The following is a 27,139-nucleotide window of genomic DNA, read 5'->3' as shown; positions in this document are numbered from 1 at the left end:
ATATGTCAGAGTTCATGCTGCCTCTGAAGCCCAGCCCTGGGTGCTGACTCCGGGTCCAGCTCCGTGTCGCTCCTGGCTCGCAGCTCTTCCCGTGTACCCTGCCTCCGACTCCTGAAACTCAGTGCTAGGAGTTTTGTTTGGTTGTTTTTGCCGGTCCTGGGGCTTGAGCTTGGGGCCTGGGCGCTGTCCCTGAGCTTCTTTTGCTCAAGGCTAGCTTCTACCACTTGAGCCACAGCGCCACTCCTGGCTTTTTCTGTGTATGTGGTGCTGAGGAATCGAACCCAGGGCTTCATGCGTGCTAGGCGAGCGCTCTACCACGGAGCCACCTTCCCGGCCCGTGCTGGGAATGCTCACCTCCCAACAGCCAACCCCACTCACAGGTTCTGTGTACCTCCTGGATAAAGGAAAACCAAGGTGTCCACACGGCCACTTGTACGCAGACACCATGCACCTCTAGGCGGTGCTACCTGTGGGAGGAAGCGCAAACTGATGACTCACACCTTCTTCCTCTTTCCGCCGCGACAGAGCCATCATGCGACGGGAGAGAAATCACACTTCACACTACACCTACAGCCCGGGTGCTGGCCACTCACGCCCGTCATCTACAGTCAGGAACCGAGCTCTGAGGGTCATGGTTTGAAGCCAGCCAGTGCGAGAGCGTCCAGGAGACTCTGGTCTCCAATTAGCCACCCAGAAGTGCTGGACATGGAGCTGTGGGTCAAAGTTGTACAGCTCCAGCCTTGAGCAGGAGCCTTCGGGGGCCGACGTAGGGAAAGGCTGACTGTAAGATGAAATGAGACACTTGGGGAGAAATGAAGCCATTTCTTCACCTCGATGATAGCTGCGAATGTGCGTGCACGCGTTGGCCTCACAGAACCGTGTGCTAATAAGGCTCAGTTCTGCACACGCTTAAATGGGAAGGGGTTCCAGGTAGAAATGGTCCCAGGACGCACGGTTGGCTCCTGCCTCTCCCAGCCATCCCCCCCGTCCCCCTGCCCCCCCTTCCCCACAGCAGCTGCAGACCCAGGCAGGCTTGTTTTGAGACACAGAGTTTGCGGGCAAGTTTCTAAAACTACAACTGACCTAAATGTAAAAACTTAAGGGTTACTTGGCGGGATATCTGCGACATACAGATAATAGTGCGAGAAAAATTCTGTAACTGACATCGTAAGCCCGGCTTTTTCTCCAAGAACAAGAGAGCTTCCAGGTGGCCAGACCCTTTTCTAATCTCTAATCACCTATGGAGGACCAAGCAACTATGGTCAACCAAGGCCAAAGGACACCCCCTGAAAAACCATCCAGTGACTTTATTTTTGTCGGTCGTGGGGCTTGAACTCTGGGCCTGGGCACCCTCCCTCTCTTCAGCCCAAGGCGAGCGCTCTACCACTTGAGCCACAGCACCACGTCTGGTTTTCTGGTGGTTTATTGGAGACAAGAGTCTTACGGACTTTCCCTGCCAGGGCTGGCTTTGAACCACCATCCTCAGATCTCAGCCTCCTGAGTAGCTAGGATGATGGGCATGAGCCACTGGTGCCCGGCTGTCCAGTGATTTTTTTAAAAGCCAGTGATGGCTCTCCAAATCTACCATGCTTCCGCAGGTTTCTTCTACGTCTTCTGGTCAGTCAGATGCATGATTAGCCTGCTGCTTCTGATCGTTCGCCAACAGAGGGTAAAGAACAAGATTCAGTCCCTACCCTCAAGAATCCATTGTGTGTCAGGAAAAGTCTAAGTTCAATAAAACTGGCACACAGAGAGAAAGCCACAGAGACAGAAAGAAGCTGAAAGGTTGATGGAGTCTACATCCCGTCTTTTATATCTCTGTCCACGCTTCTCACCTCTCTGTTCGCCGCAGACCCACAGTGTCCTGTGCTCTACCTCTCCCTGCGTCGAGGCCTGGCTCCGCTCCCAAGTCCTGGCCCCTTTGGCATTGAGCCTGCCCACATGGTTTTTCCCCACTAGCATTTTGTGTAACAGGGCCAAACCAAACTGGAATCAGCAACATTCGCAGGAGCGTGCACACAATAGTGACTGGTATTGCAGTGTGCCCTGCAAGGCCCATCCACAGCGGCACGGGCTCTCCGTTCTCCAACCAGACCACACAGGACAGCCAGCCTACGTGAGCGAACATGACATCCAGCCGTTGATCATTGCCCCGAAACAGGGACAAGCGCATCTGTAGCACGCACAGAATCATGACGAAACAAGAGCGGAGAGAATTTTATAGACATTTTTTTATTTTTCCAAGTGTGAATGGACGCTCTATAAAAATAGAACCTCCCAAAAGAAACGAGAGGGAGAGAGGAGCGGAGACAGGGAGAGAGAGAAGAAGAGGGAGGGAGGGAAGGAGGGAGGGAGAGGCCCCTGGACTGAACACATCAAACAGGAAACTCCAGAAATAACAATGGATACGTTTTAAATCGCAAGCTGGGCCGAGGCCTGTGACGGCGTCAGAAGCTGGCCCTCTCTGCTCTGCCCGGTATAATGAGGGCCGCACTCTGCCCTGCACATCCTAGCTTGTCCGTGCTGCCCGACCGCCCGGAGGCCTCGGCCGTCAGATGAGCAGACCGGGAGCTTCCGGTGCTGGAGGCCCAGCACCCCTTCCCTCGCTCTTCTAGATAAAATACCCATAGCACATGAAAGCTTTCGATTAAGCAAACCCAACGTGGAGTTTCTCATGAAAGGAAAGCGGGTTTGATCAGGACGCACGGGTTTTTTTTGGCGGGGGGGAGTCCGGTCGTGGGGCCTGAACTCTGGGCCTGGGCGCTGTCCCTCAGCTCTTCGGCTCAAGGCGAGCGCTCTACCACTTGAGCCACAGCATCACTTCCAGCTTTTTTTTCTTTTTGCTTATGTGGCGCTGAGGAATCAAACCCAGGGCCTCATGCATGCGAGGCAAGCGCTCTACCACTGAGCCACCTTCCCAGCCCAGGACGCATGGTTTTCATCGACCATTTTGTTAAATGGTGACTTCCTTGTACAATGACTTAATAAAAATATTTTTGTCAAAAGAAAGAAAAGTGAGTTTGGAAAAATAAAAACAGCACAAACATACTAGTAGATGAGTTTAGAGGTAAGTACTTAAGACATACAGACGTATTTCTACCCTGAAATACATCTAGTTAGTTTTGTCAGGTTTTAACAAATATACATAGATTAATACATTTTCCTCCCAGTCCTTCTTGATTGTTACTTTTTTACTGATACTCAAAATATGCTACAAAGGAATACCCCAACACTGATTTTGGTCCATTTTAAATGACTAAGACACTCAATAGTACAGTTTTTTTCTTTTTTTGTGGGTCATGGGGCTTGAACTTGGGGCCTGGGCGCTGTCCCTCAGCTCTTCAGCTCAAGGTGAGCGCTCTACCACTTGAGCCACAGCGCCACTTCCAGTTTTCTGGTGATTCATTGGAGATTAGAGTCTCACAGACTTTCCTGCTTGGGCTGGCTTTGAACTGTGATCCTCAGATCTCAGCCTCCTGAGTAGCTGGGATGACAGGCGTGAGCCACCAGTGCCCAGCTCAGAAACAGTGTCTGGCCCAATAAAGCTTCTTAAAAGAAAAAAAAAAAAAGAACACTAACAGTTTAATTTTTTTAATTGTTCTAAAGCACCATTATGCAAAAATCTAAACAACAGCCTTTTCGGCATTAGCTCCGTAATCAACCATTTTTGATCAACAGTGCTCAAACGAGCCAGTGACCATTCGAGCTACTAATCCTTGTCAGCCTTCTTGGTATCTGCGCCAGCCCTCCGATGTTACCATGTGCACCAGCGGGGCAGGAAGGAGGAATCCAGCTAAGAACGGCACATTGGACACGGTAACATTTTGGTAACAGGGCACCATAGCAAGCCCTGCCCATTTTCCAGGAAGAACTTGCTACTTGGGAGACTGATCCTTCGCTGGGAAAGCAAGCGGCTGTGTATAATTATTTGGCTCCCAAGTAACACTCGTTTATGAAGGAGGTTTACGAACTTTTTTTTGCCTCATTTATTTTTTAATGAACAAAACGAACACAAGGCCGGGGTGAAGCAATCGCGGGGTCAGGTAGCGATGATCTTCCTGCCAGAGCCGGGAAGCATCCGCGATTGCCTTCGACACGCAGAACACGATGCCGCCGCATCTTCATTCCGCATCAGCCTCCATCCCAGAAGGGAGCTGGCTTTCATGGTCCATAAAGCCAAACCCAGCTGCTACACGCGGGCCTGCAGAAGAAATCCACATTTTACTGCCTTCCCAGAGCTCATAAAACAATTGCCATTGTTTCCTTAGCCGTGGCACAACTCCCTCCTCCCCAAGCAAACGAGATCTCCAAGGCAAACTTGGAGTGTCTTTGTCGCTGATGACTTGTGCAGCCGCTGGGTGTAACAGGATCCTCATTTTACATTTCCCCCACTCCTAAGCTACCTCGAACAGACGCGATCTTGAGTGGTAAAACCGGAGAGGGGGCGAATTACCAAAAGTGTTCATAGAATTTCCTATTAAAACCCACAATGGCTATTAAAGACCTCTGTGATCCAGGGTGTATTAAGAGACAGGAAGTGCAGTTTTCTTTGGGCTCCTTGATCAGCTAATCTGGGTCTTTGATGGTCGTACGTTTGGAATAACCCAGGGATTTCTAACCCAGTGAAGTCTTCCCACAGTTAAATGGAATTAACCCTGTCAAGCCTCCAGAAAAGTGAAAGGAGGGAGAAAGGGAGGGAGGGAAGAAAGGAAGGAGGGAGAGAGGGAGGGAAGAAGGAAGGAAGAACGGGAGGGAGGGAGGGAGGGAGGGAGGAAGGGAAGGAGAAAGAAAAGAAGGAAGGAACAAAGGAAAGAAAGAAGGGAAGAAGGAAGGAGGGAGAGAAGGAAGGGAAGAAAGGAGAGGAGAGACAGAGGATCTCATTCTTAAAGCGGAAATACATTTGAAACTTTCAGTGAACAGCATTCATATTAAAATAGCCTGTTGGTGACAGAAGACGCTCTCTGTAGGCTCACAACCAAATTGTTTTCAAAAAAGAAGAAGAAGAAGCATCAATTTCAGAAAATGGGAATGATTCCACTTGCAAAAATTACCTATGCTGCTTCTTCCTTCCTATCCGTCCATGTCATGCATTTGATGTGTTTTTTTAGTGTTCACAACAACTTCTCATATTCGGAATTAACATCTGGCGCTCTTTGTGTTGTCAGAAGACTTAAAATCCTAGAAGGAAGAGAAGGAGGGGGGAGAGAAAGAGAGAGAGAGAAAAGAAGGAAGGAAGGAAGGAAGGAAGGAAGGAAGGAAGGAAGGAAGGAAGAGGAGAGAGCAATGGGAAGTTAGCAGCTCTGGGGTTAATGTAGGAGTCTGTACGTAGGAGAGGTGAGTTTTCTGCGGGGTGTTAGTAAGCCACGGGGTAATCGTGGTTCCGCTGCACCTTTGCCCCGGGGCCTGATCTGGCACCAAAGCCTCTTACCCATGCTGAGCCAAAGCTCATTTCAAGCAGTGCTCCTCGCTCCAGCCACCGCCCTGCTCTCTGACAACCTCCAGTCACAACTCGGTATTTGTGTCCCCTGCTGCTTATATTTACTCCTTCCTAAAGCCTCGAGAGCGACAATAAACAAATACTCATTCTGCAATGCCTTGTAGCCGTGCAGGTGATGTGCTCTGCTCCCGGCTTGTTTGTGGTTTGTTGTTGTCATTTTTTGCATGTACACAGCTTGTGCAAATAGGTGGTTTTTTTTTAAATAATATGCCTTGAGATTAATTTGGTCATTATAAGCCAGTTTAGAAAGACGCTAAACAATAGGTCAGATTCTTGCCATTTCTGTGCCTGAATAAGTCTCCATTTTTGACCCTTGAGCGGAAGATGAACAGATACGCATTCACAAAGAAAATGCACAGCCGCCGTCCACATCCCTGCCTGGTCCAGGCCCGGCTGATGCTGTTTAGATTTTTTTTTTTACAATCCTTTTGATCTTTGGTGAAGAATTTATGCTGACTTACCTCGTCGAGGTTTCAAAAATACACTTTTTGAGTTATCTTAAAAACAATCATTGAATAGCGAGCGCATCAGGTGATTTCCGGAAGGTGCTTCTGTTTCAAGAACATCCTACCGACCTTTCATAGAAACAGGATGGTACCACTGCTGCACGCATGCGGGGCCTGTGGCAGCATCGGGACCCAAGACTGTGCCCACATCCGACAGACGTCGTGGCGCCTTTCACAAAAAGAAAACAAATAAAGGAGATCCGCATAAGTGCAAGCCATGCAGAATTCCAGATAATTGTTCAAGATTCATCTAAGTACGGAGGGAATTCACCGGAGAGCGATGCCTTTTATATCATTTTTTAAAACTCATCCCCCCCCCCAAAAAAAATCTTTAGGAAGCAAAAACACAAACGATCCGTTCTGTTACATTAATACCCAGATTACATTTAGGCTTGTCTACTTACATGGTAATCAGATCATCTTAAACTCAGGAAGGGGTGCTTGTTTCCTCCACAGAAACATTATGCCAAAATCTCAGCGTTGCAGGGCTCCGTTGGCATGCCTGAAAGCTGCCCCCGCCTCCTCGTCCTAAGAGTTATTTCTTCCTTTGCTTTTTCTTTATTTAAGGAGTTATTCAAATCGAGTGCAAGTTGACACAAAACTGAAAACTGGCCGTACTCCTTTCCAGAAGTGAATTCTTAGTCCTAGAAACTCAGAGGAGAAATCACAATTAAAATCATAGCGTTATAATATTCATGATATAATATATAATATAATAATAGCGTTAATAATAATTTCTTTTCATCTGTAAGACCCTTGATTTTCTAATGAATTAGAGGCTAAGACATTCGCGGAACCACTATGAAAGACTATTGAGAGAGGAATATAGATATGAGAATTTATATGAATTACAGCCCAAGAGAACATGAAATTACAAACAAGCAAGACGCCGGATGCTATCTCAGTCCACCTAAGAGTTTTAATCAACGCATTGGGCCACGATTCACTGTATTGGAGCTACTGTGGATTCTAGAGAGATTACATCATTAAAGCACAGCTTTCTGGCAGCGTAAGCCTGTTGGAGACGCGAGGCAGAGGCCGTGTGCTGAGGAAGCACGACTCCTTGGGGATGGTAGGGAAAGCCGCAAGATTAGGAAAGAACCCCACTTCTCACTGAGACTCAGACAGAGGCGAAATCGGGGCGTGGAGTTTCTACCCCTGCGGCCACCCTGGCCTTGCTGTGGGGTCACGTGGCGAGCGTGGCGTTCGGGGGAACTTAGTGCAAGGCCCCTGGAGTTTCCACACCTGCTCCTGGGCCCGCGAGGAGGGAGATCCACGGGAAGGAGGTACATCCATCGCTGTTAGTGGGGCCGGCTTGTTACCCCAGCGTCTGGAGACCCACGTGTGCAAAAACACGCTCCCGGAACCTTCCACCGCTGCCTTTCAGCACCGTCCTGACCCCCGCGTGTCTTCGCCTGACTGTGTCTGCGTCCCAGGGGCTCTGCAGTGCAACCACACGGGCAGAAAGCCACGGAGGGCCTCAAGTGTGTTAACACGTCTCCATGGAGAACGAACTTGGGGTACGGGGGGCAGAGGGGAGCCGGGGCGACAGAGTCCCACAGCCTGGGAGCCAAGGCAGGCGGGGCCGGGAGGAGAAATCTGCGGAGGAGAAGGGAGCCCCACACCCCGAGCCAGCGGGCCAGGTCATCTTCAATCCCAATTACCCAGCCTCCCGCCACGCTCAGGGGTCCGTCCTCTCCGTGGGAATCGGCGAGTGAAATTCAATTTGTGAGATCCCCAAACCGGAAACACAGGGCTGTCCATGAACGTCGCCATCGATCATGGAGTCCCATCAAAACAAATCTCTGGTGACAGGCAAAGCTGGGGCCGGGCCGCGCCTACTGTCTTTCAGCCAAACCCAATTTAATTTCTCTTCAGAGTTATGCTGGCCGCATGCAGATGACTAGAGAGATCTTAGATCTCTTCAGATGCATACGAGTTCTGGTCCACCTACTAACTTAAGGAAGATTGCACAAATGTGTGTGGATAATCTACCTTCGCTTGAGCATCTGAGCAGGCCTGTAATTCCATGAGCAATGATACCTAACAGTTCAAATTCAAAAGAAGAAAAGAAGGAGGAGAAGGAGGGGAGGAGGAGGAGGGCAGGAGGAGGGGAGGAGGAGGAAGAGGAGGAGGAAGAGGAGAAGGAAGAGGAGAAGGAAGTTGCTAAGTGTCCCACTAGGAAAAAAAATAAAAGTGAACATCTCCTCATAATTACACACTTATTCTGTGCTGCCTTCTAGAAGCCTCTAACATCTCCCCAGACTTGGGGGAGGAAGGTGTTGAGCACTCAGTGAGGTCCCCAAAATCATCTCCTCCTAACTGATGAGCACCTTGGACTGCGTTTAGTTCATGGAGTGCCACTGGGTACGCAGCAATTTCTGAAGGTTAGCTCACCAGGAGAAATCATGCTGCTGCTGCTGCTGCTGCTGCTGCTGCTGCTGCTGCTGCTGCTTCCTCTTCTTCTTCTTCTTCTTCTTCTTCTTCTTCTTCTTCTTCTTCTTCTTCTTCTTCTTCTTCTTCTTCTTCTTCTTCTTCTTCCCTCCTCCTCCTCCTCCTCCTCCACCTCCTCCTCCTCCTCCTCCTCCTCCTCCCTCCTCCTCCTCTTCCTCCTCCTCCTCCTCCTCCTCCTCCTCCTCCTCCCTCCTCCTCCTCCCTCCTCCTCCTCCTCCTCCTCCTCCTCCTCCTCCTCCTCCTCCTCCTCCTCCTCCTCCTCCTCCTCCTCCTCCTCTTTTTCTCCTTCTATCTGAAAAACCTCATCACATACTCTAGCGGTCAGCCAGGGAGTGTCGCGGCTCAGACCCTTTCTCCATCATGAGCTCTGGAGAATTCAATCCCCATATCTGGAGACACCTAACCGTAAAAGAGATGGCCAGCCCTCAGGAGAGATAATATAAACAAGCGTGCAAATGTCACCATGAAACCCCCTGTGCACACCACTACGCCCTAGTGAAAATGCCCAGAGAACATACATAAAAAGCCACGTGGCTAAAGATGATAGTCTTCGATGGCTGAGTGTGGCGGCACGCGCGTGCGTGTGCATTCCCAGCACGAGGCAGGGGACTCACAGGCAAGAGCTGGGGCTGGGCTACGTCGCAGACACAACCAAACACACGTCTGTTTGTTTGAACTGAATGCTGAACCGGAGAAGAACCAATGGCTAACATATTTTTTTTCTGATTTTCAGATTCTAAGGTTGTTGGGATTTTTGTGGGGGGGGGCTGCACCCACTTCCTGGCCTTTCCCACACCAACAAAAGAACCCACAAAATGGAAACGCCGGGCCTGAATCTGAGGGGCCTCCGGGGTGTCTTTCCAGTGGGCGCCGCCCTCGGCCCAGGAGTTTGCTGAGGTCCCCGTGGCTGGCTTTGTGGATTCCGTCACCAGCGCAGCGTCCGGTCGGATGCAAGCATCCACTAGGTGTTTGCTAAAAAGGCAACAGATACGCCACGAGGCTGAGGATTTTTTCACCAGCCGCCTCCGGCCGCTCCCGCTCCCTCCCATCGTGAGCCCCGCGCAGCGTTTTTGTTTCCTTTCATCCCACGCGAAGCCCCGTGCAAGATACCGCAGCCGCACTGAGGACGCGTGCTTGCGTGTGCAGCTGCTGCGTGCACGCAGGGCCCGCCGCGGGCCCACGGAGCCCCCCACCCCACGGACGCACACCTCGCTTCCTCCCAGACCTGTGTGACACAAGCCTTAGGAGGGCAGAAGCTTCTGGGGGTTTCCAGGCACCTCATGGGGTATAACCTTCTCCTGGAGAAGGAGAAGCCGTGACTGCGCAGAGAAACACCGCGTACCTGGGTATTCCGTACGGCGGAGATGGGCTGGGATGATCATCCCACGCTGGCTCTGCTCTTAGTGACACGGCGGCGGATGGGGGGGGGGTCATCTGTTTGTTTGTTACATCTCTGGTTTTATTTTGATTTTTTTCCCCCTCACCCAGGCCCCAGGAAAATATTCATGAGGTAAAACTGGCAATACAAAAATAATTATTTGGGGGGGAAAAAAAACCCCATGCTATGAGGTGAGCTGCTGCCGCTCTACTGGATACCAGTTTAAATTGAGCTAATTTGTTTTACCGGGAGCTTCAGAAACCCCCAGCACAGCAGCCCGACAATTACACACAGGTGCAAGGACTTAATTCAACAAACTCGAGGCAGACCCAACCAGCCCGCGCGGCGGCCCGGCCTCAGCTGCGGCCGAGAACAGATGCTCAGGACGTCTTCGCAGACACGGAGGCGCGGGAGCACCGCAGAAAAACACCGGATAAGAAAGCGGGTGACGCGCGGATGGGAGCCCAGCAGACGTGCCGTGGAGGGGACGGAAGGTAAGGCGGGGGGGGGGGGGTGCGGAAGACCTGTGACCACCACGAGCCAAGTGGACTTCCCGCTATCCACGCCAGGTCTGCACACGCGTGACCTCTTATCGCCGCACACGTGCGTGTCAACTTTGAGGAGATTTGTGATGGTAGACACGCACAGCATCGTTAATACACAGCAAAAGGTGCCTGAAAGGCAGGGAACGAGCAGCCAGGGAAAAAAGTCGGCCCTCTTGAGTTTCTGACACAGCTTGGGAGGCAGATGAAGCATGAACGCAAACATCCACGAGACTCTTCCTTGTTGGTGGGGGTGGGGGGGCCTTGAACTCAGGGCCTCAGCTCTTCAGCTCAAGGCCGGCGCTCTACCACTTGAGCCACAGCGCCACTTCTGGTTTTCTGAGTGGTTTATTGGAGATCAGAGTTTCACGGACTTTCCTGCCCGGGCTGGCTTTGAACCGCGATCCTCAGATCTCAGCCTCCTGAGTAGCTAGGGTGACAGGCGGGAGCCACCGGCGCCCGTCACTAGATTCCTCTTTAAGAGCCAGGCTCTTAAAAAGTAAAATTCACTGGCTTCCTAAATAACTTCCTTTAAATGATCATGAGAAAATAAACGAAATGAAAACTTTAAAGATATTCCTTGATTTCGGTACTAGAGACACACACCCATTGATTTTTCCAGCATGCTTCTAGATAACCTGTTGCTTATTTGTTTTACTATTGAAGAGGTTAGAACAATGAATAACACTGTATCCCAGGAATGCGCCTTTTCAGTCCCCAGAATACTTCCCTAGTAATCTCTTGACAACAAAATAACCAGCAAACGTTAACAATACGAATGAAATAACCTGCAAACATTAACAATCCCAATGAAAAGTGCGCTGCACAACCCAAATCAAATCGCTGCCTGGAGCCCGTTCAGATCTCACGTGAGCGGTCTGGACATTTTGAAAAACCTCCAAATCAGACGCCAATTAAAAAAAAAAAACTGTCAAAGAATCAGAGTTAAGTTCAGCCAGGTGTACAAGACCAGTCCCCAGGAACTGAAGGGAAAAATTAAAATCAGGCAGAAATCGTGGAAAGGAAATCTCAACATGAACCACAACTCTTCTTGTCTTTTGCAATTGGGTCCTAATTAAGGCATTGATAAACTGAGCAGAATCACAGCTCCAGGGCTAGTGTTTTGTGTTTTTTTTTCCCCCCAAGAATAGTAACTTCTTCCTCAGTATGCCCAATTTTCTCATGTGTGGGGAGAAAAGAAGTAACTTGGCTGCGATAGGCCACTCTGAAGAAAAAGGTCACAATTCCACCACACTTGTGAACATGAAAACTGCCCAAAGAATCAACCCTCGGTGCTTCACTGCGAGGTGTGGGCATTATCACCTAGAAACTCAACCTCTATCGGTGGAAGGAACGGTGTCTGTCACTCAGAACACCAGAACAACACGACAGCACTGGAAACCTGGCCCGGGCACGTGCATTTTGACATTCATTTTGGCCATTTTGAATATGTATGCCAGGTCCAAAAATACGTCGGTAACAAAATGAGTTACAAGGCAGGACGTGACTCATGACTCGAGAGCTCGTGAGCTGTTACCGAAAGTCACATCCCTTTGGACATTGTAGAGTTGGCTTGAAAATCGCAGCGCGGTCACGGCTAATTATCCCGTTTTAGGTGCTGGAGCCGTTTGCCTACCCAAGTGAATAAAGTGAGGTGCTCTGATGGGAGCTGAAAATGGGCGATAAGAAAAGCTGGCTGTGAATTAAGCTGCAAATGACCAAAATCACCTGAACGTCTCAGGGAGGTGTTTGCACCCCAGAACTTAGCCAGAGATAAGAAAGATCCTGTCCCCCGACCGTAAGATTCCCAGCTGACACCACCACGCAGAAGGCCGCAGGTGCTACAAGATTCTGTTTCTCAGGATGAGAGGACAGGGCTCAGACATAAGGTGGTCAGCTCATCAGCGGCACCGATTCAGAAACCTGGTCCTCTGAGTTCCAGTGTGAGGGACCCCAACAATTGGCCGGTTTCATCTAAGGTTTTATATATACATATATATCTATGTATGTATATGTATACATATACATGTATATATACACACACATGCATATATACATCTATACGTATACGTGTGTATACACACACACAGATCCTGAAGTTGTTAGTTGTATGCACAAAGATTTGGGCTATTCAACATCACAGGTGATCGATCGGTGCCTTATCTGCGTGTTGCCATAGGAATATCACGCCCAGCCTTGATAAACCTATGCGTTAGGATTGGACCTTAAAGAGTTTGGTCATCCCTTAGAGGTGAATGCAACAATGGTTCAAACGCGGAGAGAGACAGAAATCTCCCAGGAGGAAAAACGAGCTATTGTTGTCTGGTAGAGAAAAATCAATTTAGCTTCTTGAAATCAGGGACGCGCTCGGGACGGTGACATCAAGGTAGAAGTACCACAAATCCCTAAAAACATCAAAGCCACAAACCGAGAGCTCTCCCTATGCCTTTTCAGTTTTATCCAGCAGGGCAAAACCTTGGTGGAGGGGTGGGGGACAGTTTCCGGTAACTTCTCTGAAACTGATGGAAATGAGAAACTCATAGAAAAATCATTTCTCCACTGAGTTATTACTATGAATTTTTTAGCCGTATAACAAAACAGTTTAATTTTACCCTCAAAGAACATTGTTTCTCATTTCAATTTTTTTCCCTGCCTATACTTCACAATAGATAATTACAAGTGTAATCATTATTGGTCATTGGCCATTAATTTGTTTCGGTGTGTGTACCTCAGTGGGCAGTAATTACTGCACAGCCTCAATCAGATATCATTAACAAAATGAGAAGACCAGAGAAAATATGTTAATTACTGTAAGTGCTCCACTGGTCCCTCTCAGGAATACACAAGTCTAACAATTAAAATCACACTTACTTTTTGCCAGGCAAGTACAGGAAAGGAAGAAGAATAAAAAGACAGTGCTCCGTCATGTGAAGAAACGATGTGGAGAAATCATATTATTCCCCTCTTTAAATTCATAGCCACAACCGTAATGACCCACAGAACACAGTTCCTGCACCAAGAAGCAACTTCATCAAAGCTCTTGCTAATCATGGGGGGCGGGGGGGATTGATTCACGACTCTACCTAGTTACAATTGAAGTGAGAATCAGCTTAAAATGATGGACACGTTTTCATGTGTTTGAAGGATGTGTAGAGCGCGTTGCCTGGATTTCCTCTTGGCCTGTGTAGAAATGGACCAGGGAATGTTTTGAATACGCCAGATTCGGACCGTGGTAGGGGCTGGGAAGCGGGCTGCAGGGTTCTGGGCGCTTCTAACTCATCTGTCCCCTGCCCGCACACACATATGCACACGCTCCCCTGGCTGCCCGCACACGTGTGCACACGCTCCCCTGGCGGCCCGCACACACATGCACACGCTCCCCTGGCTGCCCGCACACGTGTGCACACGCTCCCCTGGCGGCCCGCACACGTGTGCACACGCTCCCCTGGCTGCCCGCACACGTGTGCACACGCTCCCCTGGCTGCCCGCACACGTGTGCACACGCTCCCCTGGCGGCCCGGCCTCTCGAGCCTTGCTTGCCGCCCGGTGTTTGCATCTCAGACCCAGATCCTGCAGCTGCTCCTGCCTTTCTGTCTTGCCTTGGGTCCTCTCCCCCGCCCCCCCGTCCCCCCCCCCCCGGTCTTGTTTACCCTCCTTCTTCCGCAGGTCTCAGGCCCTCCCAACCACTCCAGCTGCAGCTTTACAACCAGCTATTGGGGGGGGGGTCTTTTACACACGATCCCGCTTCCCCCCGAAGCCTTCCTGATGACGTGGGCCTGGGGCCCACAGGTTGCTCCCGGGTTTCCAGATGCGAAGTCGGGAACATTTCAGGGTCCTCCAGCCTCCCGTCCTCCGTGGAGCCATGCAAGCCACGCTTGATTTCATTGTGCACACTCCTGAAGCCGCAGGGCTGGATGTGAACAGACAGCCGCGCGGCCCACACCGCCGCAGGGCTGGACGTGAACAGCCGCGCGGCCCACACCGCCGCAGGGCTGGGGGACGGCGAGGGAACGCCGTAATGTGGCTTAAAAAAATATTCCCAAATGTAACAGCATTTAAAACAGCGGTGTATCACTCACCCCAGCGCTGTCTATAAGAGGGATGCGGACGTCGGAAGAGCTCCCCGAGCTCCTACTCCGTGATCGGAAGACAGTCTACCCACGGCGGTAACGCACTTAGAAGCTTTTAAAACTAACACACTGATGATACCTCAAAGCCCTCTGACCTCTCCACTCAAGTAGCCTCTGGCCTTCTAGATTCCATCCTGCGCTTATATTTTCAGAATAACCAGAACTCCCACTTCTAAACAGTCCTTGGTGATTGTCTCCCCAAGCAAACTATAAAGTCCGAGAAATCAAATTTTGTATCTAATATCTAATATTATATTATAAGGCTGGGAAGGTGGCTCAGTGGCAGAGCGCTTGCCTTGCATGCATGAGGCCCTGGGTTCGATTCCTCAGCACCACAGAAGCAGAAAAAGCTGGAAGTGGCGCTGTGGCTCAAGTGGTAGAGCGCTCGCCTTGAGCTGAAGAGCTGAGGGACAGCGCCCAGGCCCAGAGTTCAGGCCCCACAACCAACAAAAAAATTATATATTTATATAATTATGTTATATTAATATATCATCTATAATATTGTGATAATTACATATAATATTCTGTATTATAACCCATATTAACAAATCTGTTTATCTGATGAATTGGACAAAACAGGCTCAGGTAAGAACACATTTTTGCAGTTATTTAAAGTTATGAAGTAGTTGTAAGACACCTTTAGAAAAGGGAAGTGAATTCGCTTGCCTTCCTGATGAACGTTCCTTGCGTATCACTGTTCTCTCAACGCTCATCCTCTGTCTCGGTGAGCTCTGAAGCGGCTGCGCTGTTCTGATCCTCCGGGACAGGGCCATTCTGGGAGCCGGAGCCTCGGAGACCCTGCTGAAGAGTTTCAGGTTTCTGCGTGGCATTTACCAGTGTCCGTGTTCACAGGGTCGCCGTCCGCACGGCAGAAGCTACGCGCAGTAACGGACTGTAGTCCTTTCCCTGCTGTAAACGCAGCTCTCCTACAAACATGCGCCCGGCCAAGACCTGAGGTTTGCTTGGTGTTTTTCTCTCACACCCAGTGTAGATAGGCCTGACGGCAGAAAAGCAGGTTCACACACTGTGTAAGACAGGCCACTAGTCTAAATCCAAAAAACGCCTGGCTTCAAAACAAAGCCACACTTCACATCATCTGAACCAACAAAGAGAAGAACGGATCAGTGGCACCGCTAACATAAACTCAATCTGTATGTTTTCAAAGTAGATCCAAAGCCCTCCTGCCATCCTACCACCCCGGAGGCTAAAACAGGAAGACCCGGAGTTAGAAGCTAGCCTGGGATACATATGAAGGCCTTGTCTCCGAAAACAAAGAAAGAAAAGACAGATGGAAGAAAGGAAGGAAGGGATGAAGGGATGGAAGGAAGGAAGGAGTGCGGGAGGAAGGAAATGAGGGAGGGAAGGAGGAAGGAAGGAAGGGAGGGAGGGAGGGAGGGAGGGAGGAAGGAAGGGAGGAAGGGAGAGAGGGAGGGAGGGAGGGAGGAAGGAAGGGAGGGAGGGAGGAAGGAAGGAAGGAAGGGAGGAAGGAAGGAAGGAAGGAAGGAAGGAAGGAAGGAAGGAAGGAAGGAAGGAAGGAAGAGGGGAAGGGAGGGAGGGAAGAAGGAGAAATGTACTCACACATCCACACATTACAGTGGGTGTTCTGAGTCCCTTCTGTCCCTAATACCCAGCCTTCTTCAGGGTGGAAATAACGTTTCTTTTGCTTTCACCACTGGTCTTCAGAAGTCATCCACTTCTCGGAATGACAGCCCAATCAAAAATCTTCTTAGGAAACCCCCCAAAAAATGAAGATGGCCTGCCCATCAAAATATCAGCAGGAACAACTGACTTTTGTGTCTTCTTTCTTTTCTGCTTGGACACATATTATTTTGTGATTTTTTTTAAAAAAGTGGAGAAAGTCTTTGTCAGGACAAAAAAAAAAAAAAAGGACACTTCACAGACGGGAGTGTGGCTGCAGATACACTTCCAAAGACACCCAAGTGAACGCGCGTCTGTGGCTGCCATCCCGCGTCCCCGCCTCTCCCTGATGCTCCTGAAATGGCAGGACACTCTGGCGTGACACAGTCCCCAGAAAAAGCACGCTTCTAATAGGCAATTAATTGCTTTTTAGGGGTATTTTTTTTTTTTTGCCATGGCTAATGTCCTTTAAAAAAGAAAAACACATCCATTATCCTCCTAACCGTGGCTACTAAGGAAGCAGAGCCTTGCTGTGATCTCTCAGTCGAGCGCCTCTACATCGCATCCAGAACCTTCTCTCCCCTCTGCACAGCTGACTGGATGGCCCCCATGAACCTGACAGACAGTCAGCGCTGAACTCGCTCTTCAGAGCCTCCCTCCGGCCAGCGGGCGCCCTGGCCGCGGCCCGCCATCTCATTCAACGGAAAAGCATCCTCAAGATGGCGCAAGGAGGTCACGGCGTGGAGGGCCCGCGTTTGCCAGGCTTCCTCCTCCTCCCTGTGTAACCGGCTGCAAGAGAGAAAGCCGTCTCTGACCCCACAAGGCCCCAGAACCGCCACCTGCAGCTTCCCATCAGCTCTCGAAAACAAGGGTGAATGAATGAATGAATGAATGAAACTGCGGCATGACCATCACACTGCCTTTCCACCGTGGGCAGCCCTGAGGACTGAGCTCAAGGCCCCAGCACTTGCTAAGTCGGTGCGCTGCCCCTCCAGCTGCGCCTCAGGTCCCTCATTTTGCCGGGGATTGGAGAGTCGAGGCTCCGTGACTCGCCTGCCAGGGCTGGCTCTGATCCTGGGTCTTCAGGCCTCCGGCTCCTGAGTAGCTAGGATTACAGGCGTGAGCCACGTGCCCCGGCGTGAAAGTAGCTCCTGCATTCTGTCTAACGACTGATTTTATTTCATTTTTGCCCAACCCAGTTGGTCTTTCTGGAATCTTCTCCCTGGCTGCTTGGCTTTCTCTTCTCACGTTGCCTTATCGCTTTTTCCTTCGCAACCATTTTCCCTTAGACACCATTTGCACAAAGGGGCTCGGTAGCTCTCCTCGTGCCTCTTGAGCCGGTTTCTGACGGCAACAGCTGGGAAGGCCTGCTCCAAACTCAGCTCGGGCAGGCTCCGCACGGCACCCCCTGAGCCTCCCTCATCTGGTCCTGGATCTCGGAACACAGCCCATAAACCAGACTTAGGTGGTGCGGCTCTGGGGTGAAGGTCAGGGCACCAGCTCCTTGGTTCCAGAGCCCAAAGCCACATAGTTCAGGTTACACGCAGGTGACCCAAGTGACCGGCACTCTTATTATTTCTACCTAAACGGCATGGCTCTGCCACCAAATCGTCCATAACCACAGGCAATCAAACACCACTTTCCTCTGATGGCAGGCTGTACTAAATCCTACTTTTAAATGATGCCATCCACTCCTGTGTGGTTGATAAACGCGTGTTCCAACAGAGACTTCCTTGGTGGCTCTTCTGGTAACGGGAGTCGGCGGCTTTCAGCGTTGAAACACATAATGGTCTTATTACTTCTGCCCCTGCCTGACAGCGCCTCTCACCAAAAATGGCAAATAACTATCGGTGATTGCAAATAATTGTTATTACCAACGGTAATACCAGTTGTTTTTTTTCAAGAAAAAAACAAAAAAGCTAACCTACACATCACATGCAGGATCACTTACCAAGCCAAATGGAATTCCATACTGTGATTTCATGTATTATATAAAAAAGGAATTCTTCTTGTAAACTTATTGACACCATTGGTGACTGTGATATGACTGGAGGATTTTGTTTGTTAAAAAGCACCAAAATAACCACTGAACACATTTTTAGATAATATTGGCATCCATCGCCGATCCCTATAAACTACAGGAATGACAAAAGGGAAACTTGAAAGACCAAACAGGAAAAGAAAACAACAGCCTGTTTCCTAAAATCCAATCATATTTTTTTTCAGGAATTAAATGCTTTTGATGACTCCGTATTCCCCAAATTGATGACACCATTCAAAAACCACAAAAAACCTAATGCAAGCCGAATCTCATTTTAACCAACCAACAGAAGGGAATACTTAGGAGACTCGAAAAACTAAAAAAAACAAAAAGATACACAATACCTGCCTCGTCACGCCGACCCAGAGGCCCACTTCACGATGATAAATGTCTACGAAATGCCAGGGGGAAAAAAAAGAGAGCATGCATTTGTCTTCACTATGGAGAAACTTCCGTGATTTGTAGAAAAGTTTTGCGCTTAATTAAACCATGGTATGCGGGATCCGAACGCCGCTTCCATATGTGGCTGCGGAAGCATCTGGCGGCCTGGGCCCTGGCGCTGTGATGTATTCTGATGCTAGGTGGTTCTGTCCCGTGGACGCATTTCCTGTGACATGAATTTGAATCACTCTGAGCTCCAAAAAGGTCCATTGTAACAGAAAACATGTGGCTTGACTTCTCACCGCAGAGAATACCAGAAAACTCCGTTGGCCAAACAAGGATTGTAGGTATTTGCACACTCCTAAATGGAGAGGGGGAGAGAGAGAGAGAGAGAGAGAGAGAGAGAGAGAGAGTGCTGTCTTTTGTGAAGTAGCCTGCTCCTTATTTTGCATTTTCAACAGCCCAGTTAAAGACTTCCTAAAAGTTTCAGAGCATGTGTTACTTTATTTTTTTTCTGTCGGTCATGGGGCTTGAACTCGGGGCCTGGCTTGGTCCTTAAACTCTTGTGCTTAAGGCGAGCACTCTCTTACTTTATTTAAGCCACAGCACCACTTCCGGTTTTCTGGTGATTCATTGGAGATCAGAATCTCACGGACTTTCCTGCCCGGGCTGGCTTTGAACTGTGATCCTCAGATCTCGGCCTCCTGAGTAGCTGGGATGACAGGCGTGAGCCCCGGTTATCACCGCCAGCACGCAGGTGTGAACAGAGGCTGTATTCCACACGCGTGTTTAGGTGGAGTGTTTTCTCCTGCATTCCAGCCTCCATACTCATAAGAAACTCAGGCAAAGAACTAACAGGATGATCATTTCCTTCCATAGTCCAAGATTGCTTCTTGCTTTCTATTGTTGTTATTATTATTGTTGTTGTTTGGCTCCCTGGGTATGTTTTCATCATGTCCCACCCTCTCCCCTCCCCCGCCCAAAAGCATGCTGAAGTGGACTCAGTGGCCCACCTGTCGGGGGGAGGGGTGCTCATGTAACCTGCGTGTGCAGAAACCCAGCCCCGTGGGCGGTGCCAGGAGGAATGGCTGCGTCTACAGGCTCAGGGGCAGAGCCTGGGCCCCGGGTTCAAGCCCCATGATCAACAAACGGAAAAGGAAATGCAAGTGTGTCTACACCTGCCAAGGAAGAAAATGCGTGCTGTCCCCCGGCCTCTCGGCCCAGGCTGCATGGGGCCTCCGGCGGGCGCTGACCTCCGACCTTCCACGGGACACCAAGGCACAGTGGCGGAGTCTGTCATGCCCAACGCTCCGGAACCACGGCACCAGACCACCTTCGGTAACATGTTAGCCAAGACCCCATCTCAACGGAGAGGCTGAGCATGGTCATTCGCTCAGCTGGTGGACACATAAATAGGAGGATCGCATCCGGATGGGGGGGGGAGGTGAAGGGGGGACACCGACCGTATTTGAAAAACCCACGGAAAAGGGCCAGGGACTGTGGCTCAAGCGGTAGAGCACCTGCGCGGCAAAGGTGAAGCCTGGACACCTGCATGCGCAGGTGAATCCCCCTCCTTGTGAAATGACCACGGCACAGTCGGACCGGGCACGACACAGAGACGCAACTCAGTGACTCACGAGCCGCGGGGCCCAGCCTGGAGCCGCTGGCGTGCGAGGACGCTCACCAACACGGCTCACGGGAGGGGACCGCGGCGGGAAACCACACCAGCCCGTGCGGAAGGCGTACAGTCCTGTGGCATCTGTGCTTCAAAGAGGTTTTCCTGATCCTAACTCTGACCTGCGCGCGGCTCCATCTTGAAGACTTTGCTGAGCGCCTGGGCGCCTTGCTCCTGCCTCTCCTTGCTGATCTTCCACACCCTCATCAGAAAAACCCCCACGGCCGGAGACTCATTACGGAAGCAGCTGCGGACACCAGCGGGGAAGCGGAGGGCCGGAGCCGCGGCCTTCACATGAAACTGAATGCCGCGTCAAAATTAATTTCACTGATATTTTATTTATGACCCAATGAATTAATAATCAAGGGTATTTGCATGGGCAAGTTTGTTTTGTTGTCTTTTTTTTTTTAAGCAGTGGCGCGTCCTTAGACTGAATGAGCATTTCTCTTCAAGACCCACTGCAAACAGCAGCAGCGTGGAACACATGGAGATAAGTGATGAGCTTTTGTTTCGCTTTTTTTAGCTTTGGTCGGTCGTGGGGCTTGAACTCTGGGCCTGGGCGCTGTCCCTCAGCTCTTCAGCTCAAGGCGAGCGCTCTACCACTTGAGCCACAGTGCCACTTCCGGTTTTTTCTGCTTCTGTGGTGCTGAGGAATCGAACCCAGGGCCTCATGCATGCAAGGCAAGTGCTCTACCACTGAGCCACCTGCCCAGCCCTAGATTGGTGTTTTTTTTTTTTTTCCCTAGGCAGAAGTCTGGCTTACGTGGGCTAGCCTGGCCTCGAACATGTAACCTTGCTTCTCAGCCTCCTCTACAGCTCAGGTCCTACTGCCGAACATGGCAAACCATCCCTACCTCCCCTGCTTTCTCCCATGTCTCCCTGTTGAAGTTTCTGTTGCTCATCTATAGATCCCATGCGAATCCTGTTTTTGTCGATGCTTTCTCTGCGGTGCCCTAGAACAGCTCGAGCCCAAGGCTAGCTTAAATACCAATAAAACAACACCTCATAACTACCAGGAGTGCGCGGTAACTCAGTGCCAAGGCCCCGGGAGGCGTATACCCATTTCCTTGCTGATAAACGTTTACCCTGTCTCCCGGGCATACACACCTGTATGCATGCGCCGTCCCTAGAGTAAATGTCAAACAAAAACAAAAGCAAAAGCAGAAGTGTGAGGGCAAATATTAGTACTTCAGCGGCTTCTGTGAGCACACCTGCGCCTGGTCTCCGAAATGCCTGCAGGAGCTGCAATTTCCAGGAACAGCCTATGAAAGCGCTTCTTCAGAAACCCGCCTCCCGTATTTGAGTCTGCTAAGCTATGATCTCCGGTCTTTGACTCGGGAGATGCTCTCCGCCCTCCTCTCCTGCCTTCTCCCGGGTGAAATTATATCCACCTTTCACATCCAACTCAGTAGCGGGGTGCTGCCTGGGGGGGCGGGATACGGGGGGCACAGGACCACGTGACAGGCGGCTGTGTACCCTGCTCCACAGTTCCGCCCGCTGAGGTCACTTACAGCAAACGTGGTCCATTGCTGCAGGGTTAGAAGCACCGAGTCTGCACACACAAACAAACGGTGCGGAGAGTCAGGCGCCGTGACTCACGCCTGTCATCCCAGCTACTCGGCAGGTTGGCGGTTTGAAGCCAGCCAGGCCAGAAAAATTAGGGAGTCCCTTATCTTCCGTGAACCACCAGAAAACTGGAAGTGGAGCTGTGGCTCGAAATGGTAGAGCGCTTGCCTGGAGTGCAAAAGCTCAGGGACAGTGCCCAGACCTCAGGATGGATTGGGGGAGGGGAGAGAGAGAGAAAGAGAGAGACAGAGAGATAGAGACAGAGAGAGACAGAGACAGAGAGAGAGGGGGAGGGGAGGGGAAGGGAGAGAGAGGGGGAGGGGGAGGGAGAGAGATCACAAAGAAATGGTTTATTCATTTGGATTGGATCTTTACCCATTACATACAAATACTGAATTATTACACCACACCCTACAAAAAGGTATAGTTATGTCTACTTAAAAAGAAAAGAAAATATTTTCAATACTGGAGAGAGAAAAGAGAGAGAGAGAGAAGGAAAAAAGGAAGGAAGGAAGGAAGGCAGGCAGGCAGGCAGGCAGGCAGGCAGGAAGGAAGGAAGGATGGAAGGAAGGAAGGAAGGAAAGAAGGAAGGAAGGAAGGAAGGACTCAACTCCTATGTCCCACCCGCAATCACTGACCCACGCAGTTCCCCTTGGTGGCTCCGTCAGTCATTTCCTTGGCTAAGTGTCCCCGGCTCATGTTCTATAGATCTGGGCCTCAACCCGTATCACACTGGTGGTAATTTATGTGTTCGTAGGCCTGATGTTTTCATTCTGAGCCCCCAGAATCCTGCATCTCCGTGTGTACCCTTGTGTCCTGGAGGAACGTAAGGCTGAGACAAACCAGTCAGTTGACGGAATCATCTATTTTATTTCCTTCAATAAGGTTGATTCCGCTGCCCCGGGGACGCTAATCCAAGCTCTCTCAAGGGAAGCTCAGGGGTATGAATTTCTGTCCAGTATCTCAGCGATCTAACGTTATGCGGCCACCGAGGACACTTTCAGAATGGATTGTACACCTGTGTGTGTATATATAAGTGTACGTACACACATACACATACATTAGAGAAACAGGAAATCGTTCTAGTGGAAATAGGAAGTACCAGTAGACACTCTTCTTTTAAAAGCCCCACTGGTGAGGTACTCTGGGACACACTGTAGCATTGTATCCTCACCAGCAGTGACGCCGTCCGGCTGGTCACCTGCCCCCCTTGAAGGAAGCCCCAGCACTCAGCATAGGGATGCCCGCCCCTAGCTCCACCACGCAGTTTGCTGAGCAATGAGAGCCAGAAGCACCCGTGCCAACAGATCTCCTCACCCGAGTACTACGGACACATGGGGCAGCCACGACCACAGAGCGGAGCGGGGTCGGGAAGGTCACTCAAGGTTGTTTCCATCCAGACAATTAACCTAAGTCTCTCTGGCTCCAAAAGTCACGCCTGGGTCCAATATACCACGTGCATCAACCACACTTCAAAACAACCTCAACAGTAATGATAAATTGTTGGTGTAAAAGTGATGTCTTTAATATTACAATGACTCTTACATTTTTATCCCTCCTGTTGGCATCCCTCTAAGAGGATTTTTTTGCCCCCTGTACTAATTCATTTGAAAACACTGTAAGTCATCATGGTTTATAATAAGTTGGCATTTATTATTACATGGCCAAATGTTATCTTGTAGAATATGTCTTCTTTTCTTTAAGCAGCTAGGAAGGGTTGCGTGTCAGTCAATAAACAGACACCATACACAGATACAAGAGAAACAGATTACAAGTGAAATGTGTGATGTCATTATTTTAAGCCAATAGCAAATACGATAATATTCAATGTTTGATACTTCATAATGCCCACATGCTGTATGATATATTTGTAGAGTGAGTGTTCAGGCTTCATAAGGAACTAGACTTGGTTTATATTTAAAAACCAGGGCTGGAGACTGGCTCTGTATTATGGCATCTGGATTATTCTAGTGACAGTGAAAAGCCCTGGTTTCAATCCCCAGCACTGCAAAATAAAATAATAAAAGGAAGTAGTAAAATTTTAAAAAGGACTACAGGGATGTCATTCAATAGAAGATTGTTTGCCTGTCATATACAAAGCCTGGATTTAGGGCCTTGATACCCAATACCACAGAAATCAAATGCAAGGATAAAAATCAAAATCACTTATATAAAAACTTTCCTTCTAGTAAAATCTGTTCCTTAGTAGAAGACAAAGAAGTTAAACTCTGCTTGAACTGATTAATTTTAGTGTGTTGGATGTGTAATAATTTATAGGTTAAATGGAATTACTGTTGAACTCAGATCTGTGAAAGAAGGTGAATATATTCATTTCTACAACAACAAAAAAAAGTGTGAAGGAAAACACCTAGTATTTATACCTCATTAACAGCTAATGACCTTGTGAAACTTCTTGGAAAACTGAAGCATTCTGAGATGCATTATTATTTTTTGGTTAAAAGATAATAAATGATTTTAGTTTGTTGGGAAATAATATTCCAATATGTCTAGTTTATTATTCTTGTTGGACAGCAGTAATGTGAATCACCTGCCTGTCATCAATAAACCACAGAAGGAAAGCTGGAAGCATCTGAGCTCACACGGATGTGTACGGGAAGACAACTAATTCCTCTTTAGATTTCCAGTCGTCATTTAAAAACAAAACAAAACACCTGAACCCCTTGATCAGAAAATAAGTTCTGAGGTGTCAACGTCTGCTGCGTCACCAATGTCTCTACCAGCTCAACAGGACCGAGTGGGGGACAATGGAGCAAAGCCACGGGGGATGGAGTCTGTGCACTCCACTCCCCGGACGCTCCAGCAGCCTCTGCCCCTCCCTCGCATCCCGCCCGGAACCTTCTGGTACACTACGTTCCTGAGAACGCGAGGCTTGTCAGCGGCTGTGGAGGGCGCATGGAATATCAAATTAAATTTCTTTTACCTATTTATTCTCTTCAGAAAGCCCAAACTTCCATTTTGGTGACTTTTATTCAAACTCACTGCTGTTAAATTGCAAAATGCAATGCCGTTGTCCTCGGGACCATGACAGAGAACTTTATCTGCATTCACACCGCCTACCGGTTTGTGATATTTCAATAATAAAACAGCAGGACTGAAGGCTCATGAAGAGAAATCTGACTAATTACCTGTTAGATGATAGATGGTGCTCACTCTCGATGCCACTCACTGAAAACAAAACACCGCCAGGTACCCGAGGTGCGGTCACCTCCTGACAAATCCAATTCCTTTCGCCTGCGGTGGACAGGGGCTAGGAAGTTTTCCCTCTACCTCTCCTGTGGCACAGGGTTTTAACTTTAAAATGTGCATAATGATATTTTAATAAATATCATTATATTTTAAGTAAATTGGTGTTTACATGCCTGGCATAGTCATATCTCAAGCTCAGGGCCTTTCGCTAGGCAGATGGGGGAGGAATTCGCAGGGTACCTTGGAGCCCTGCCCTTGTGAAGGGTTGAGTGGACTCAAAGGAGTTTTCCTATTTCCCTCCTACGTTTAACTCCAGTTATTCACAGCAACTCAAACGGCTGTGTTTACTCTTCTTTGAGTCAAAGGAACATTCTGCATGAGATCCCAAGAGCAGAATCCCCAACTGACACTACCACGCTCCCGCATGTGACAGTTTAAACAAAAGTCAGACCTGAAAACAGCCCCCCCACCCCCCCACACCCCCCACACTCCCCACCCCACACCCCCACCCCCCCCACACCCCCCACACCCCACACCCCCCACACCCCCACCCCCCACACCCCCCACACCCCCCCACCCCCCACCCCCCACACCCCCACCCCACACCCCACACCCCCCACCCCACACACCCCACACACACCCCACCCCCACCCCCCACCCCCCACACACCCCACACCCCACCCCCCACACCCCCCACACCCCACACCCCACAACCCCCACACCCCCCACCCCACACCCCACACCCCCACACCCCACACCCCACACCCCACAACCCCCACACCCCCCACCCCACACCCCCCACACCCCACACCCCACCTCCCCCCACCCCACACCCCACACCCCACACCCCACACCCCCCAACCCCCCACCCCCCACACCCCCCACACCCCACACCCCACACCCCACACCCCCCACCCCACACCCCCCACACCCCACACCCCCCACACCCCACCCCCCACACCCCACACCCCACACCCCCACACCCCACACCCCACACCTTACCCGTTCCAGGAACCAGCTGCACAGTCAACATCAGGAATTCAGGCTAAGCCCTGTGCCGCCGGCTATGGTAAAACCAAGAGTACTAGGGAAAGATGGAAAAATGGAAGAAAGACTGTTTGCTTTCCTCTCGGGTCTTGGAGATCCAACGTTTACAGAGGTGCGTTCAAACATGGCGCAGCTTCATGGACAGATCGTCTGACGGCAGCTGTCAGAACCTGGGTGCCCGGCCGGGAGGGCGGCTCACGGCTGCACAAACTGCTACTCAAGAGGCTGAGCCGTCAGGAACTGGTTTCGAAGCCACGCCTGACCTTCAACTAACCAGAAAAAAGTCAGCAGCGGAGGTGTGGCTGGATGAGTAAAGCACCAGCCTCGAGCAGAAAGCAAAGGGAGAGTATCCTGATCCTGAATTCAAGCCTAAGACCAGCACCAAAAATAGAAAGGTAGGTAGATAGATAGATAGACAGACAGACAGACAGACAATGATACATCCATCCATACATATGCCTCAGGTGCCGGTGGCTCACGACTGTCATCTTAGCTACTCAGGAGGCTGAGATCTGAGGATTGAGGTTCAAAGCCAGCCCAGGGAGGAAACTCTGGGAGACTCTTATCTCCAATAAACCACCAGAAAACTGGAAGTGGTGCTGTGGCTCCAGTGGTAGAGCGCTCGCCTTGAGCTGAAGAGCTGAGGGACAGCGCCCAGGCCCAGAGTTCAGGCCCCATGACCAACACAACAACAAAAATCCTCAGAGACAGCACTCAGGCCTGAGTTCAAGCCCCAGAAATGGCACAAAAGTCATTTTGTAACACATAGTACAAAAATGGGAAAGACTGCGTCTCCTCTCAGTGAGCTTTCAATCAAGTATTAAAGACATAGGTTTCCCAAGAATAAACATAGTAATGGTTGTATTTAACATTAGTAAAATCCAGTCTTATTATTAACCTATATCAACTATATATGTGTGTGTGCGTGTGTATGTGTGTATGTACACACATATGTATATGTGTATGTGTGTGTGTATGTGTGTATGTGTGTGTATGTGTGTATGTGTGTATGTGTGTGTGTGTGTATGTGTGTATGTGTGTATGTGTGTGTGTGTGTGTTTAAAAGACATTGGGGTT

Source organism: Dipodomys merriami, unplaced genomic scaffold, assembly GCF_024711535.1.
Source record: "Dipodomys merriami isolate MVZ:Mamm:240054 unplaced genomic scaffold, mDipMer1.0.p SCAF_68, whole genome shotgun sequence".
Taxonomy (NCBI): domain Eukaryota; kingdom Metazoa; phylum Chordata; class Mammalia; order Rodentia; family Heteromyidae; genus Dipodomys; species Dipodomys merriami.
Note: the sequence above shows the minus strand (reverse complement) of the source record.